Source organism: Apodemus sylvaticus, chromosome 1, assembly GCF_947179515.1.
Source record: "Apodemus sylvaticus chromosome 1, mApoSyl1.1, whole genome shotgun sequence".
In the NCBI taxonomy this organism is placed as follows: Eukaryota; Metazoa; Chordata; class Mammalia; order Rodentia; family Muridae; genus Apodemus; species Apodemus sylvaticus.
Genome location: NC_067472.1, coordinates 153,067,464 through 153,083,518, shown reverse-complemented (window position 1 = coordinate 153,083,518; position 16,055 = coordinate 153,067,464). Strand labels below are relative to the sequence as shown.

The 16,055-nt window shown below is 42.3% G+C and overlaps 9 non-coding genes across 9 annotated transcripts; all 9 read right to left on the bottom strand.

The window, feature by feature from the left end:
* Positions 1–374: 374 nt before the first annotated feature.
* On the bottom strand, positions 375–453 carry LOC127676674 (small nucleolar RNA SNORD115). The gene has a single exon (XR_007976113.1). It is a non-coding gene; the product is annotated as a small nucleolar RNA SNORD115 (small nucleolar RNA).
* Positions 454–2,209: 1,756 nt separating this feature from the next.
* Positions 2,210–2,288, bottom strand: LOC127676741 (small nucleolar RNA SNORD115). The gene has a single exon (XR_007976168.1). It is a non-coding gene; the product is annotated as a small nucleolar RNA SNORD115 (small nucleolar RNA).
* Positions 2,289–4,048: 1,760 nt separating this feature from the next.
* Positions 4,049–4,127, bottom strand: LOC127676739 (small nucleolar RNA SNORD115). Its single transcript, XR_007976167.1, has one exon. It is a non-coding gene; the product is annotated as a small nucleolar RNA SNORD115 (small nucleolar RNA).
* Positions 4,128–5,883: 1,756 nt separating this feature from the next.
* On the bottom strand, positions 5,884–5,962 carry LOC127676989 (small nucleolar RNA SNORD115). Its single transcript, XR_007976395.1, has one exon. It is a non-coding gene; the product is annotated as a small nucleolar RNA SNORD115 (small nucleolar RNA).
* A 1,760-nt stretch (positions 5,963–7,722) lies between these two features.
* On the bottom strand, positions 7,723–7,801 carry LOC127676990 (small nucleolar RNA SNORD115). Its single transcript, XR_007976396.1, has one exon. It is a non-coding gene; the product is annotated as a small nucleolar RNA SNORD115 (small nucleolar RNA).
* A 1,759-nt stretch (positions 7,802–9,560) lies between these two features.
* Positions 9,561–9,639, bottom strand: LOC127676904 (small nucleolar RNA SNORD115). The gene has a single exon (XR_007976312.1). It is a non-coding gene; the product is annotated as a small nucleolar RNA SNORD115 (small nucleolar RNA).
* A 1,757-nt stretch (positions 9,640–11,396) lies between these two features.
* Positions 11,397–11,475, bottom strand: LOC127676956 (small nucleolar RNA SNORD115). The gene has a single exon (XR_007976363.1). It is a non-coding gene; the product is annotated as a small nucleolar RNA SNORD115 (small nucleolar RNA).
* Positions 11,476–13,231: 1,756 nt separating this feature from the next.
* LOC127676738 (small nucleolar RNA SNORD115) lies at positions 13,232–13,310 on the bottom strand. Its single transcript, XR_007976166.1, has one exon. It is a non-coding gene; the product is annotated as a small nucleolar RNA SNORD115 (small nucleolar RNA).
* Positions 13,311–15,069: 1,759 nt separating this feature from the next.
* Positions 15,070–15,148, bottom strand: LOC127676966 (small nucleolar RNA SNORD115). The gene has a single exon (XR_007976372.1). It is a non-coding gene; the product is annotated as a small nucleolar RNA SNORD115 (small nucleolar RNA).
* Between the last annotated feature and the right edge of the window lie 907 nt (positions 15,149–16,055).

Below are 16,055 nucleotides of genomic sequence, written 5' to 3'. Positions count from 1 at the left end.
AACTGGAGAATGAGTGAGAATTTGAGTCCATGCTCTTAGGGACATGTTTTTTCTTAGGGAAGGAATGAGTCAGGAAACTTCCACTTACCTGTGATCTGTGATTCTCTGGCTTCCAAGAAGGCATGGCAGATGACTGCAAAAGAGTAGAAAGAAATGGTCATCAGCAATGTGTAGTCCTCGCACACTTGCACGAAAATAGAATGCTACACTCGGTGCTTGTTGGCCTGCACTGCTAGCCAACCAAGCTTCACCATGAGTGTCCAGGTTTGCTTTCATCAGAAACAGGAAAAGCGCCTCTGAGGACCTCAGGAAAGGTCCCCAAGTGATCCCCAAATAGTAAGAGGACCACGGCTTTGAACTCTGTAAACCTGGTTGGGCCTCAGCGTAATCCTATTGAGCATGATTTTTATGTCATCACCTCTCTTCATGACATTGGGCTATCATCATAGACCCAGATGTAGAGAGACAGTAGCTATTTCTGCTTTTATATCTGCTATCCACATCCTTACCTGGCTTAGGAACACTTTCTCGGCGTTGAGAATGGTCACAGGTAAGTGGGTAAGTTTGCAGGGTAGAAAGCTCTTCAAAGGAGGCAAGGGGTTCCTGCCTGGAAAGTTTGTTGAATGATTTCTCTAGAGGAGGAAAGAGCAAGTGGTCAAAACCCTGGTTGACACTCCTATACATGAAACTTAAAGCTCAGAGAAATTGTAGGAAATCACTACATGAATAATACCTTCACAGTGGCACCCCCGTGAAGCTGACTCTAAGATTCCTACCACTGCCTGTACCACAAGTTTTCATGACTTTCACTTTATGAGGTAATATGGCACAGAGTTCCACTCATTTCACACGAAGACTTACTGCTTCTTGTGGAAGCAATCTCCTCACAACGAATCACTTTCATGTAACTATGCATAGGGGACAACTCTCAGGTTGAAGCCCCTGAATCCTAAGGATAGGTCTACAAAAGGTCATTACAGGATCTCGAGTCTAAAGAAAGAGACACGTGTATTCCATAATCAAGGTTCCGGGATCATATCCTCCCCCCTCAAGGTCTATCTTGCATACTTGCAATCACTGGGAAATGCTCTTACTAAAATTATGGGATTTACAGATTCCCAGGGGACAGGGAATTTGGACTGCAATAGGTCCATTTGTGATAAGGTTTAATGGATTTCCATGTCAGTTAACACAGGTTCCCAAGGTTGCAAGGAACTTTCCAGCAATGTTGTCATGAGTCACAGTGGCATTAGGTTCAACAACACAAAGATTGCCCTGATACCACCTCAGAAAATTAGCTCAAGCTTCTGGGTGATTCTACACTGACCTTTAGTCAGAGTAGAAATGATGTTTGGGGAGGAAATTTGGTTAGAAAAGGGACCAGAGTTGAGGAAGAGAGCTACAACTTTTAAATAAAGGCAACTTCCCTGTTGCGTGATAGTTTTACCTATATTGCTGAAAGGTGTGCCAATTGGGAGCAATTCATGTGGACACCAACAGTAGTGTAGATCACAGACTGGACTATATGTCTTTCATTCAACAATAAGGCAAAGCTCTGCACTCAGTGCCTCTAGTGTCATGTGAAAAGAGAATTCTACAAAGCAATGGATATGGGTGATGATTCAAGGCCACCATATAGAAAACATTGGTGGAGACTACAAATTTGGGTATGTGTCATCCTCCTCTACACATGAGACACAGCTCATGATTATGTGTGAAATATTATTGGGTTTTTCAAAAATTATTTTACTTCTCTTAATCATTTTGTGTCCAGGGTGGTCCTTACTCAGAATTAAACACTTTTCTATGCATGCTTAAATTTTTCCTACAATGTAAAACTGGAGAATGAGTGAGAATTTGAGTCCATGCTCTTACGGACATGTCTTTTATAAGTGAAGGAATGAGTCACGAAACTTCCACTTACCTGTGACCTGTGATTTTCTGGCATCCCAGAGGGCATGGCAGATGACTGCAAAAGAGTAGAAAGAAATGGTCATCAGCAATGTGTTGTCCTCGCACAGTTGCACAAAAATAGAATGCTACACTCGGTGCTTGTTGGCCTGCACTGCTATCCAACCAAGCGTCACTATGAGTGTCCAGGTTTGCTCTCATCAGAATCAGGAAAAGTGCCTCTGAGGACCTCATGAAAGGTCCCCAAGTGATCCCCAAATAGTAAAAGGACCACGGCTTTGAACTCTGTAACCTGGTTGGGCCTCAGCGTAATCCTATTGAGCATGATTTTTATGTCATCACCTCTCTTCATGACATTGGGCTGTCATCATAGACCCAGGAGTAGAGAGAAAGTAGCTATTTGTGCTTTTATATCTGCTATCCACATCCTTACCTGGCTACAGAACACTTTCTCGGCGTTGAGAATGGTCACAGGTATGTGGGTAGGTTTGCAGAGTAGAAAGCTCTTCAAAGGAGGCAAGGGGTCCCTGCCTGGAAAGTTTTTTGAATAATTTCTCTAGAGGAGGAAAGAGCAAGCTGTCAAACCCCTGGTTGACACTCCTATACATGAAAGTTAAACCTCAGAGGAATTGTAGGAAATCTCTACATGAATAATACCTTCACAGTGGCACCCCCGGAAAACTGACTCTAAGATTCCTACCACTGCCTGTACCACAAATTTTCATGGCTTTCACTTTATGAGGTAAAAATGGTACAGAGTTCCACTCATTTCACACGAAGACTTACTGCTTCTTGTGGAAGCAATCTCCTCACAACGTATCACTTTCATGTAACTATGCATAGGGGACAACTCTCAGGTTGAAGCCCCTGAACCCTAAGGATAGGTCTACAAAAGGTCATTACAGGATCTCGAGTCTAAAGAAAGAGACACGTGAATTCCATATTCAAGATTCCGGGATCATATCCTCCCCCCTCAATGTCTATATTGCATACTTGCAATCACTGGGAAATGCTCTTACTAAAATTATGGAATTTACATATTCCCAGGGGACAGGGAATTTGGACTGCAATAGGTCCATTTGTGATAAGGTTTAATGGATTTACAAGTCAATTAACACAGGTTCCCAATGTTGTAAGGAACTTGCCAGCAATGTTGTCATGAGTCACAGTGGCATAAGGTTCAACAACACAAAGATTACCCTGATACCACCTCAAAAAATTAGCTCAAGCTTCTGGATGATTCTACACTGACCTGTAGTCAGAGTAGAAATGATGTTTGGGGAGGAAATTTGGTAAGAAAAGGGACCATAGATGAGGAAGTGAGCTACAACTTTTAAATAAAGGCAAGTTCCCTGTTGCATGATAGTTTTTCCTATATTGCTGAAAGGTGTGCCTATTGGGAGCAATTCATGTGGACACCAGCAGTAGTGTAGATCACAGACTGGACTATATGTCTTTCATTCAACAATAAGGCAAAGCTCTGTACTCAGTGTCTCTAGTGTCATGGGAAAAGATAATTGTACAAAGCAATGGATATGGGTGATGATTCCTGGCAACCATATAGAAAAAATTGGTGGAGACTACAAACTTGGGTATGTGTCATCCTCCGCTACACATGAGACACAGCTCATGATGATGTGTGAAATATTATTGGGTTTTTCAGAAATTATTTTACTTCTCTTAATCATTTTGTGTCCAGGGAGGTCCTTACTCAGAATTAAACTCTCTTTTCTATGCATGCTTAAATTTTTCCTACAATGTAAAACTGGAGAATGAGTGAGAATTTGAGTCCATGCTCTTAGGGACTTGTCTTTTCTAAGGGAAGGAATGAGTCAGGAAACTTCCACTTACCTGTGATCTGTGATTCTCTGGCTTCCAAGAAGGCACCGCAGATGACTGCAAAAGAGTAGAAAGAAATGGTCATCAGCAATGTGTAGTCCTCGCACACTTGCACGAAAATAGAATGCTACACTCGGTGCTTGTTGGCCTGCACTGCTAGCCAACCAAGCTTCACCATGAGTGTCCAGGTTTGCTTTCATCAGAAACAGGAAAAGCGCCTCTGAGGACCTCAGGAAAGGTCCCCAAGTGATCCCCAAATAGTAAGAGGACCACGGCTTTGAACTCTGTAAACCTGGTTGGGCCTCAGCGTAATCCTATTGAGCATGATTTTTATGTCATCACCTCTCTTCATGACATTGGGCTGTCATCATAGACCCAGATGTAGAGAGACAGTAGCTATTTCTGCTTTTATATCTGCTATCCACATCCTTACCTGGCTAAGGAACACTTTCTCGGCGTTGAGAATGGTCACAGGTAAGTGGGTAAGTTTGCAGGGTAGAAAGCTCTTCAAAGGAGGCAAGGGGTTCCTGCCTGGAAAGTTTGTTGAATGATTTCTCTAGAGGAGGAAAGAGCAAGTGGTCAAACCCCTGGTTGACACTCCTATACATGAAACTTAAACCTCAGAGAAATTGTAGGAAATCTCTACATGAATAATACCTTCACAGTGGCACCCCCGTGAAGCTGACTCTAAGATTCCTACCACTGCCTGTACCACAAGTTTTCATGACTTTCACTTTATGAGGTAATATGGCACAGAGTTCCACTCATTTCACACGAAGACTTACTGCTTCTTGTGGAAGCAATCTCCTCACAACGAATCACTTTCATGTAACTATGCATAGGGGACAACTCTCAGGTTGAAGCCCCTGAATCCTAAGGATAGGTCTACAAAAGGTCATTACAGGATCTCGAGTCTAAAGAAAGAGACACGTGTATTCCATATTCAAGGTTCCGGGATCATATCCTCCCCTCTCAAGGTCTATTTTGCATACTTGCAATCACTGGGAAATGCTCTTACTAAAATTATGGGATTTACAGATTCCCAGGGGACAGGGAATTTGGACTGCAATAGGTCCATTTGTGATAAGGTTTAATGGATTTCCATGTCAGTTAACACAGGTTCCCAAGGTTGCAAGGAACTTTCCAGCAATGTTGTCATGAGTCACAGTGGCATTAGGTTCAACAACACAAAGATTGCCCTGATACCACCTCAGAAAATTAGCTCAAGCTTCTGGGTGATTCTACACTGACCTGTAGTCAGAGTAGAAATGATGTTTCGGGAGGAAATTTGGTAAGAAAAGGGACCAGAGTTGAGGAAGAGAGCTACAACTTTTAAATAAAGGCAACTTCCCTGTTGCGTGATAGTTTTACCTATATTGCTGAAAGGTGTGCCAATTGGGAGCAATTCATGTGGACACCAGCAGTAGTGTTGATCACAGACTGGACTATATGTCTTTCATTCAACAATAAGGCAAAGCTCTGTACTCAGTGCCTCTAGTGTCATGTGAAAAGAGAATTCTACAAAGCAATGGATATGGGTGATGATTCAAGGCCACCATATAGAAAACATTTGTGGAGACTACAAATTTGGGTATGTGTCATCCTCCTCTACACATGAGACACAGCCCATGATTATGTGTGAAATATTATTGGGTTTTTCAAAAATTATTTTACTTCTCTTAATCATTTTGTGTCCAGGGTGGTCCTTACTCAGAATTAAACTCTTTTCTATGCATGCTTAAATTTTTCCTACAATGTAAAACTGGAGAATGAGTGAGAATTTGAGTCCATGCTCTTATGGATATGTCTTTTGTAATGGAAGGAATGAGTCAGGAAACTTCCACTTACCTGTGACCTGTGATTTTCTGGCATCCCAGAGGGCATGGCAGATGACTGCAAAAGAGTAGAAAGAAATGGTCATTAGCAATGTGTTGTCCTCTCACAGTTGCACAAAAATAGAATGCTACACTCGGTGCTTGTTGGCCTGCAATGCTATCCAACCAAGCGTCACTATGAGTGTCCAGGTTTGCTCTCATCAGAATCAGGAAAAGTGCCTCTGAGGACCTCATGAAAGGTCCCCAAGTGATCCCCAAATAGTAAAAGGACCACGGCTTTGAACTCTGTAACCTGGTTGGGTCTCAGCATAATCCTATTGAGCATGGTTTTAATGTCATCACCTCTCTTCATGACATTGGGCTGTCATCATTCACCCAGGAGAAGAGAGAAAGTAGCTATTTGTACTTTTATATCTGCTATCCACATCCTTACCTGGCTACAGAACACTTTCTCGGCGTTGAGAATGGTCACAGGTATGTGGGTAGGTTTGCAGAGTTGAAAGCTCTTCAAAGGAGGCAAGGGGACCCTGCCTGGAAAGTTTTTTGAATAATTTCTCCAGAGGAGGAAAGAGCAAGCAGTCAAACCCCTGGTTGACACTCCTATACATGAAACTTAAACCTCAGAGTAATTTTAGGAAATCTCTACATGAATAATACCTTCACAGTGGCACCCCCGGGAAACTGACTCTAAGATTCCTACCACTGCCTGTACCACAAATTTTCATGGCTTTCACTTTATGAGGTAAAAATGGTACAGAGTTCCACTCATTTCACACGAAGACTTACTGCTTCTTGTGGAAGCAATCTCCTCACAACGTATCACTTTCATGTATTTATGCGTAGGGGACAACTCTCAGGTTGAAGCCCCTGAATCCTAAGGATAGGTCTACAAAAGGTCATTACAGGATCTCGAGTCTAAAGAAAGAGACACGTGTATTCCATATTCAAGGTTCCGAAATCATATCCTCCCCCCTCAATGTCTATCTTGCATACTTGCAATCACTGGGAAATGCTCTTACTAAAATTATGGAATTTACATATTCACAGGGGACAGGGAATTTGGACTGCAATAGGTCCATTTGTGATAAGGTTTAATGGATTTACATGTAAATTAACACAGGTTCCCAATGTTGCAAGGAACTTGCCTGCAATGTTGTCATGAGTCACAGTGGCATTAGGTTCAACAACACAAAGATTGCCCTGATACCACCTCAGAAAATTTGCTCAAGCTTCTGGATTCTTCTACACTGACCTGTATTCAGAGTAGAAATGATGTTTGGGGAGGAAATTTGGTAAGAAAAGGGACCATAGTTGAGGAAGTGAGCTACAACTTTTAAATAAAGGCAACTTCCCTGTTGCGTGATAGTTTTGCCTATATTGCTGAAAGGTGTGCCAATTGGGAGCAATTCATGTGGACACCAGCAGTAGTGTAGATCACAGACTGGACTATATGTCTTTCATTCAACAATAAGGCAAGGCTCTGTACTCAGTGTCTCTAGTGTCATGGGAAAAGAGAATTGTACAAAGCAATGGATATGGGTGATGATTCCTGGCAACCATATAGAAAACATTGGTGGAGAATACAAATTTGGGTATGTGTCATCCTCCGCTACACATGAGACACTGCTCATGATGATGTGTGAAATATTATTGGGTTTTTCAGAAATTATTTTACTTCTCTTAATCATTTTGTGTCCAGGGTGGTCCTTACTCAGAATTAAACTCTCTTTTCTATGCATGCTTAAATTTTTCCTACAATGTAAAATTGGAGAATGTGTGAGAATTTGAGTCCATGCTCTTAGGGACATGTCTTTTCTAAGGGAAGGAATGAGTCAGGAAACTTCCACTTACCTGTGATCTGTGATTCTCTGGCTTCCAAGAAGGCATGGCAGATGACTTCAAAAGAGTAGAAAGAAATGGTCATCAGCAATGTGTAGTCCTCGCACACTTGCACCAAAATAGAATGCTACACTCGGTGCTTGTTGGCCTGCACTGCTAGCCCACCAAGCTTCACCATGAGTGTCCAGGTTTGCTTTCATCAGAAACAGGAAAAGCGCCTCTGAGGACCACAGGAAAGGTCCCCAAGTGATCCCCAAATAGTAAGAGGACCACGGCTTTGAACTCTGTAAACCTGGTTGGGCCTCAGCTTAATCCTATTGAGCATGATTTTTATGTCATCACCTCTCTTCATGACATTGGGCTGTCATCATAGACGCAGATGTAGAGAGACAGTAGCTATTTCTGCTTTTATATCTGCTATCCACATCCTTACCTGGCTAAGGAACACTTTCTCGGCTTTCAGAATGGTCACAGGTAAGTGGGTAAGTTTGCAGGGTAGGAAGCTCTTCAAAGGAGGCAAGGGGTTCCTGCCTGGAAAGTTTGTTGAATGTTTTCTCTAGAGGAGGAAAGAGCAAGTGGTCAAACCCCTGGTTGACACTCCTATACATGAAACTTAAACCTCAGAGAAATTGTAGGAAATCTCTACATGAATAATACCTTCACAGTGGCACCCCCGTGAAGCTGACTCTAAGATTCCTACCACTGCCTGTACCACAAGTTTTCATGACTTTCACTTTATGAGGTAATATGGCACAGAGTTCCACTCATTTCACACGAAGACTTACTGCTTCTTGTGGAAGCAATCTCCTCACAACGAATCACTTTCTTGTAACTATGCATAGGGGACAACTGTCAGGTTGAAGCCCCTGAATCCTAAGGATAGGTCTACAAAAGGTCATTACAGGATCTCGAGTCTAAAGAAAGAGACACGTGTATTCCATAATCTAGGTTCCGGGATCATATCCTCCCCCTTAAAGGTCTATCTTGCATACTTGCAATCACTGGGAAATGCTCTTACTAAAATTATGGGATTTACAGATTCCCAGGGGACAGGGAATTTGGACTGCAATAGGTCCATTTGTGATAAGGTTTAATGGATTTCCATGTCAGTTAACACAGGTTCCCAAGGTTGCAAGGAACTTTCCAGCAATGTTGTCATGAGTCATAGGGGCATTAGGTTCAACAACACAAAGATTGCCCTGATACCACCTCAGAAAATTAGCTCAAGCTTCTGGGTGATTCTACACTGACCTGTAGTCAGAGTAGAAATGATGTTTGGGGAGGAAATTTGGTAAGAAAAGGAACCAGAGTTGAGGAAGAGAGCTACAACTTTTAAATAAAGGCAACTTCCCTGTTGCGTGATAGTTTTGCCTATATTGCTGAAAGGTGTGCCAATTGGGAGCAATTCATGTGGACACCAGCAGTAGTGTTGATCACAGACTGGACTATATGTCTTTCATTCAACAATAAGGCAAAGCTCTGTACTCAGTGTCTCTAGTGTCATGGGAAAAGAGAATTGTACAAAGCAATGGATATGGGTGATGATTCCTGGCAACCATATAGAAAACATTGGTGTAGACTACAAATTTGGGTATGAGTCATCCTCCGCTACACATGAGACACTGCTCATGATGATGTGTGAAATATTATTGGGTTTTTCAGAAATTATTTTACTTCTCTTAATAATTTTGTGTCCAGGGAGGTCCTTACTCAGAATTAAACTCTCTTTTCTATGCATGCTTAAATTTTTCCTACAATGTAAAATTGGAGAATGAGTGAGAATTTGAGTCCATGCTCTTAGGGACATGTCTTTTCTAAGGTAAGGAATGAGTCAGGAAACTTCCACTTACCTGTGATCTGTGATTCTCTGGCTTCCAAGAAGGCATGGCAGATGACTGCAAAAGAGTAGAAAGAAATGGTCATCAGCAATGTGTAGTCCTCGCACACTTGCACGAAAATAGAATGCTACACTCGGTGCTTGTTGGCCTGCACTGCTAGCCAACCAAGCTTCACCATGAGTGTCCAGGATTGCTTTCATCAGAAACAGGAAAAGCGCCTCTGAGGACCTCAGGAAAGGTCCCCAAGTGATCCCCAAATAGTAAGAGGACCACGGCTTTGAACTCTGTAAACCTGGTTGGGCCTCGGCGTAATCCTATTGAGCATGATTTTTATGTCATCACCTCTCTTCATGACATTGGGCTGTCATCATAGACCCAGATGTAGAGAGACAGTAGCTATTTCTGCTTTCATATCTGCTATCCATATCCTTACCTGGCTAAGGAACACTTTCTCGGCGTTGAGAATGGTCACAGGTAAGTGGGTAAGTTTGCAGGGTAGAAAGCTCTTCAAAGGAGGCAAGGGGTTACTGCCTGGAAAGTTTGTTGAATGACTTCTCTAGAGGAGGAAAGAGCAAGTGGTCAAACCCCTGGTTGACACTCCTATACATGAAACTTAAACCTCAGAGAAATTGTAGGAAATCTCTACATGAATAATACCTTCACAGTGGCACCCCCGTGAAGCTGACTCTAAGATTCCTACCACTGCCTGTACCACAAGTATTCATGACTTTCACTTTATGAGGTAATATGGCACAGAGTTCCACTCATTTCACACGAAGACTTACTGCTTCTTGTGGAAGCAATCTCCTAACAACGAATCACTTTCATGTAACTATGCATAGGGGACAACTCTCAGGTTGAAGCCCCTGAATCCTAAGGATAGGTGTACAAAAGGTCATTACAGGATCTCCAGTCTAAAGAAAGAGACACGTGTATTCCATAATCAAGGTTCCGGGATCATATCCTCCCCCCTCAAGGTCTATCTTGCATACTTGCAATCACTGGGAAATGCTCTTACTAAAATTGTGGGATTTACAGATTCCCAGGGGACAGGGAATTTGGACTGCAATAGGTCCATTTGTGATAAGGTTTAATGGATTTCCATGTCAGTTAACACAGGTTCCCAAGGTTGCAAGGAACTTTCCAGTAATGTTGTCATGAGTCACAGTGGCATTAGGTTCAACAACACAAAAATTGCCCTGATACTACCACAGAAAATTAGCTCAAGCTTCTGGGTGATTCTACACTGACCTGTAGTCAGAGTAGAAATGATGTTTGGGGAGGAAATTTGGTAAGAAAAGGGACCAGAGTTGAGGAAGAGAGCTACAACTTTTAAATAAAGGCAACTTCCCTGTTGCGTGATAGTTTTACCTATATTTCTGAAAGGTGTGCCAATTGGGAGCAATTCATGTGGACACCAGCAGTAGTGTTGATCACAGACTGGACTATATGTCTTTCATTCAACAATAAGGCAAAGCTCTGTACTCAGTGCCTCTAGTGTCATGTGAAAAGAGAATTCTACAAAGCAATGGATATGTGTGATGATTCAAGGCCACCATATAGAAAACATTGGTGGAGACTACAAATTTGGGTATGTGTCATCCTCCTCTACACATGAGACACAGCTCATGATTATGTGTGAAATATTATTGGGTTTTTCAAAAATTATTTTACTTGTCTTAATCATTTTGTGTCCAGGGTGGTCCTTACTCAGAATTAAACTCTTTTCTATGCATGCTTAAATTTTTCCTACAATGTAAAACTGGAGAATGAGTGAGAATTTGAGTCCATGCTCTTACGGACATGTCTTCTGTAAGGGAAGGAATGAGTCAGGAAACTTCCATTTACCTGTGACCTGTGATTTTCTGGCATCCCAGAGTGCATGGCAGATGACTGCAAAAGAGTAGAAAGAAATGGTCATCAGCAATGTGTTGTCCTCGCACAGTTGCACAAAAATAGAATGCTACACTCGGTGCTTGTTGGCCTGCACTGCTAGCCAACCAAGCTTCACCATGAGTGTCCAGGTTTGCTTTCATCAGAAACAGGAAAAGCGCCTCTGAGGAGCTCAGGAAAGGTCCCCAAGTGATCCCCAAATAGTAAGAGGACCACGGCTTTGAACTCTGTAAACCTTGTTGGGCCTCAGCGTAATCCTATTGAGCATGATTTTTATGTCATCACCTCTCTTCATGACATTGGGCTGTCATTATAGACCCAGATGTAGAGAGACAGTAGCTATTTCTGCTTTTATATCTGCTATCCACATCCTTACCTGGCTAAGGAACACTTTCTCGGCGTTGAGAATGGTCACAGGTAAGTGGGTAAGTTTGCAGGGTAGAAAGCTCTTCAAAGGAGGCAAGGGGTTCCTGCCTGGAAAGATTTTTGAATGTTTTCTCTAGAGGAGGAAAGAGCAAGTGGTCAAACCCCTGGTTGACACTCCTATACATGAAAGTTAAACCTCAGAGAAATTGTAGGAATTCTCTACATGAATAATACCTTCACAGTGGCACCCCAGTGAAGCTGACTCTAAGATTCCTACCACTGCCTGTACCACAAGTTTTCATGACTTTCACTTTATGAGGTAATATGGCACAGAGTTCCACTCATTTCACACGAAGACTTACTGCTTCTTGTGGAAGCAATCTCCTCACAACGAATCACTTTCATGTAACTATGCATAGGGGACAACTCTCAGGTTGAAGCCCCTGAATCCTAAGGATAGGTCTACAAAAGGTCATTACAGGATCTCGAGTCTAAAGAAAGAGATACGTGTATTCCATAATCAAGGTTCCGGGATCATATCCTCCCCCCTCAAGGTCTATCTTGCATACTTGCAATCACTGGGAAATGCTCTTACTAAAATTATGGGATTTACAGATTCCCAGGGGACAGGGAATTTGGACTGCAATAGGTCCATTTGTGATGAGGTTTAATGGATTTCCATGTCAGTTAACACAGGTTCCCAAGGTTGCAAGGAACTTTCCAGCAATGTTGTCATGAGTCACAGTGGCATTAGGTTCAACAACACAAAGCTTGCCCTGATACCACCTCAGAAAATTAGCTCAAGCTTCTGGGTGATTCTACACTGACCTGTAGTCAGAGTAGAAATGATGTTTGGGGAGGAAATTTGGTAAGAAAAGGGACCAGAGTTGAGAAAGAGAGCTACAACTTTTAAATAAAGGCAACTTCCCTGTTGCGTGATAGTTTTACCTATATTGCTGAAAGGTGTGCCAATTGGGAGCAATTCATGTGGACACCAGCAGTAGTGTTGATCACAGACTGGACTATATGTCTTTCATTCAACAATAAGGCAAAGCTCTGTACTCAGTGCCTCTAGTGTCATGTGAAAAGAGAATTCTACAAAGCAATGGATATGGGTGATGATTCAAGGCCACCATATAGAAAACATTGGTGGAGACTACAAATTTGGGTATGTGTCATCCTCCTCTACACATGAGACACAGCCCATGATTATGTGTGAAATATTATTGGGTTTTTCAAAAATTATTTTACTTCTCTTAATCATTTTGTGTCCAGGGTGGTCCTTACTCAGAATTAAACTCTTTTCTATGCATGCTTAAATTTTTCCTACAATGTAAAACTGGAGAATGAGTGAGAATTTGAGTCCATGCTCTTACGGACATGTCTTTTATAAGTGAAGGAATGAGTCAGGAAACTTCCACTTACCTGTGACCTGTGATTTTCTGGCATCCCAGAGGGCATGGCAGATGACTGCAAAAGAGTAGAAAGAAATGGTCATCAGCAATGTGTTGTCCTCGCACAGTTGCACAAAAATAGAATGCTACACTCGGTGCTTGTTGGCCTGCACTGCTATCCAACCAAGCGTCACTATGAGTGTCCAGGTTTGCTCTCATCAGAATCAGGAAAAGTGCCTCTGAGGACCTCATGAAAGGTCCCCAAGTGATCCCCAAATAGTAAAAGGACCACGGCTTTGAACTCTGTAACCTGGTTGGGCCTCAGCGTAATCCTATTGAGCATGATTTTTATGTCATCACCTCTCTTCATGACATTGGGCTGTCATCATAGACCCAGGAGTAGAGAGAAAGTAGCTATTTGTGCTTTTATATCTGCTATCCACATCCTTACCTGGCTACAGAACACTTTCTCGGCGTTGAGTTGGTCACAGGTATGTGGGTAGGTTTGCAGAGTAGAAAGCTCTTCAAAGGAGGCAAGGGGTCACTGTCTGGAAAGTTTTTTGAATAATTTCTCTAGAGGAGGAAAGAGCAAGCTGTCAAACCCCTGGTTGACACTCCTATACATGAAACTTAAACCTCAGAGGAATTGTAGGAAATCTCTACATGAATAATACCTTCACAGTGGCACCCCCGGGAAACTGACTCTAAGATTCCTACCACTGCCTGTACCACAAATTTTCATGGCTTTCACTTTATGAGGTAAAATTGGTACAGAGTTCCACTCATTTCACACGAAGACTTACTGCTTCTTGTGGAAGCAATCTCCTCACAACGTATCACTTTCATGTATTTATGCGTAGGGGACAACTCTCAGGTTGAAGCCCCTGAATCCTAAGGATAGGTCTACAAAAGGTCATTACAGGATCTCGAGTCTAAAGAAAGAGACACGTGTATTCCATATTCAAGGTTCCGGGATCATATCCTCCCCCCTCAATGTCTATCTTGCATACTTGCAATCACTGGGAAATGCTCTTACTAAAATTATGGAATTTACATATTCCCAGGGGACAGGGAATTTGGACTGCAATAGGTCCATTTGTGATAAGGTTTAATGGATTTACAAGTCAATTAACACAGGTTCCCAATGTTGCAAGAAACTTGCCAGCCATGTTGTCATGAGTCACAGTGGCATTAGGTTCAACAACACAAAGATTGCCCTGATACCACCTCAGAAAATTTGCTCAAGCTTCTGGATTCTTCTACACTGACCTGTAGTCAGAGTAGAAATGATGTTTGGGGAGGAAATTTGGTAAGAAAATGGACCATAGTTGAGGAAGTGAGCTACAACTTTTAAATAAAGGCAACTTCCCTGTTGCGTGATAGTTTTTCCTATAGTGCTGAAAGGTGTGCCAATTGGGAGCAATTCATGTGGACACCAGCAGTAGTGTAGATCACAGACTGGACTATATGTCTTTCATTCAACAATAAGGCAAAGCTCTGTACTCAGTGTCTCTAGTGTCATGGGAAAAGAGAATTGTGCAAAGCAATGGATATGGGTGATGATTCCTGGCAACCATATAGAAAACATTGGTGGAGACTACAAATTTGGGTATGTGTCATCCTCCGCTACACATGAGACACAGCTCATGATGATGTGTGAAATATTATTGGGTTTTTCAGAAATTATTTTACTTCTCTTAATCATTTTGTGTCCAGGGAGGTCCTTACTCAGAATTAAACTCTCTTTTCTATGCATGCTTAAATTTTTCCTACAATGTAAAACTGGAGAATGAGTGAGAATTTGAGTACATGCTCTTAGGGACATGTCTTTTCTAAGGGAAGGAATGAGTCAGGAAACTTCCACTTACCTGTGATCTGTGATTCTCTGGCTTCCAAGAAGGCATGGCAGATGACTGCAAAAGAGTAGAAAGAAATGGTCATCAGCAATGTGTAGTCCTCGCACACTTGCACGAAAATAGAATGCTACACTCGGTGCTTGTTGGCCTGCACTGCTAGCCAACCAAGCTTCACCATGAGTGTCCAGGTTTGCTTTCATCAGAAACAGGAAAAGCGCCTCTGAGGACCTCAGGAAAGGTCCCCAAGTGATCCCCAAATAGTAAGAGGACCACGGCTTTGAACTCTGTAAACCTGGTTGGGCCTCAGCGTAATCCTATTGAGCATGATTTTTATGTCATCACCTCTCTTCATGACATTGGGCTGTCATCATATACCCAGATGTAGAGAGACAGTAGCTATTTGTGCTTTTATATCTGCTATCCACATCCTTACCTGGCTAAGGAGCACTTTCTCGGCGTTGAGAATGGTCACAGGTAAGTGGGTAAGTTTGCAGGGTAGAAAGCTCTTCAAAGGAGGCAAGGGGTTCCTGCCTGGAAAGTTTGTTGAATGATTTCTCTAGAGGAGGAAAGAGCAAGTGGTCAAACCCCTGGTTGACACTCCTATATATGAAACTTAAACCTCAGAGAAATTGTAGGAAATCTCTACATGAATAATACCTTCACAGTGGCACCCCCGTGAAGCTGACTCTAAGATTCCTACCACTGCCTGTACCACAAGTTTTCATGACTTTCACTTTATGAGGTAATATGGCACAGAGTTCCACTCATTTCACACGAAGACTTACTGCTTCTTGTGGAAGCAATCTCCTCACAACGAATCACTTTCATGTAACTATGCATAGGGGACAACTCTCAGGTTGAAGCCCCTGAATCCTAAGGATAGGTCTACAAAAGGTCATTACAGGATCTCGAGTCTAAAGAAAGAGACACGTGTATTCCATAATCAAGGTTCCGGGATCATATCCTCCCCCCTCAAGGTCTATCTTGCATACTTGCAATCACTGGGAAATGCTCTTACTAAAATTATGGGATTTACAGATTCCCAGGGGACAGGGAATTTGGACTGCAATAGGTCCATTTGTGATGAGGTTTAATGGATTTCCATGTCAGTTAACACAGGTTCCCAAGGTTGCAAGGAACTTTCCAGCAATGTTGTCATGAGTCACAGTGGCATTAGTTTCAACAACACAAAGATTGCCCTGATACCACCTCAGAAAATTAGCTCAAGCTTCTGGGTGATTCTACACTGACCTGTAGTCAGAGTAGAAATGATGTTTGGGGAGG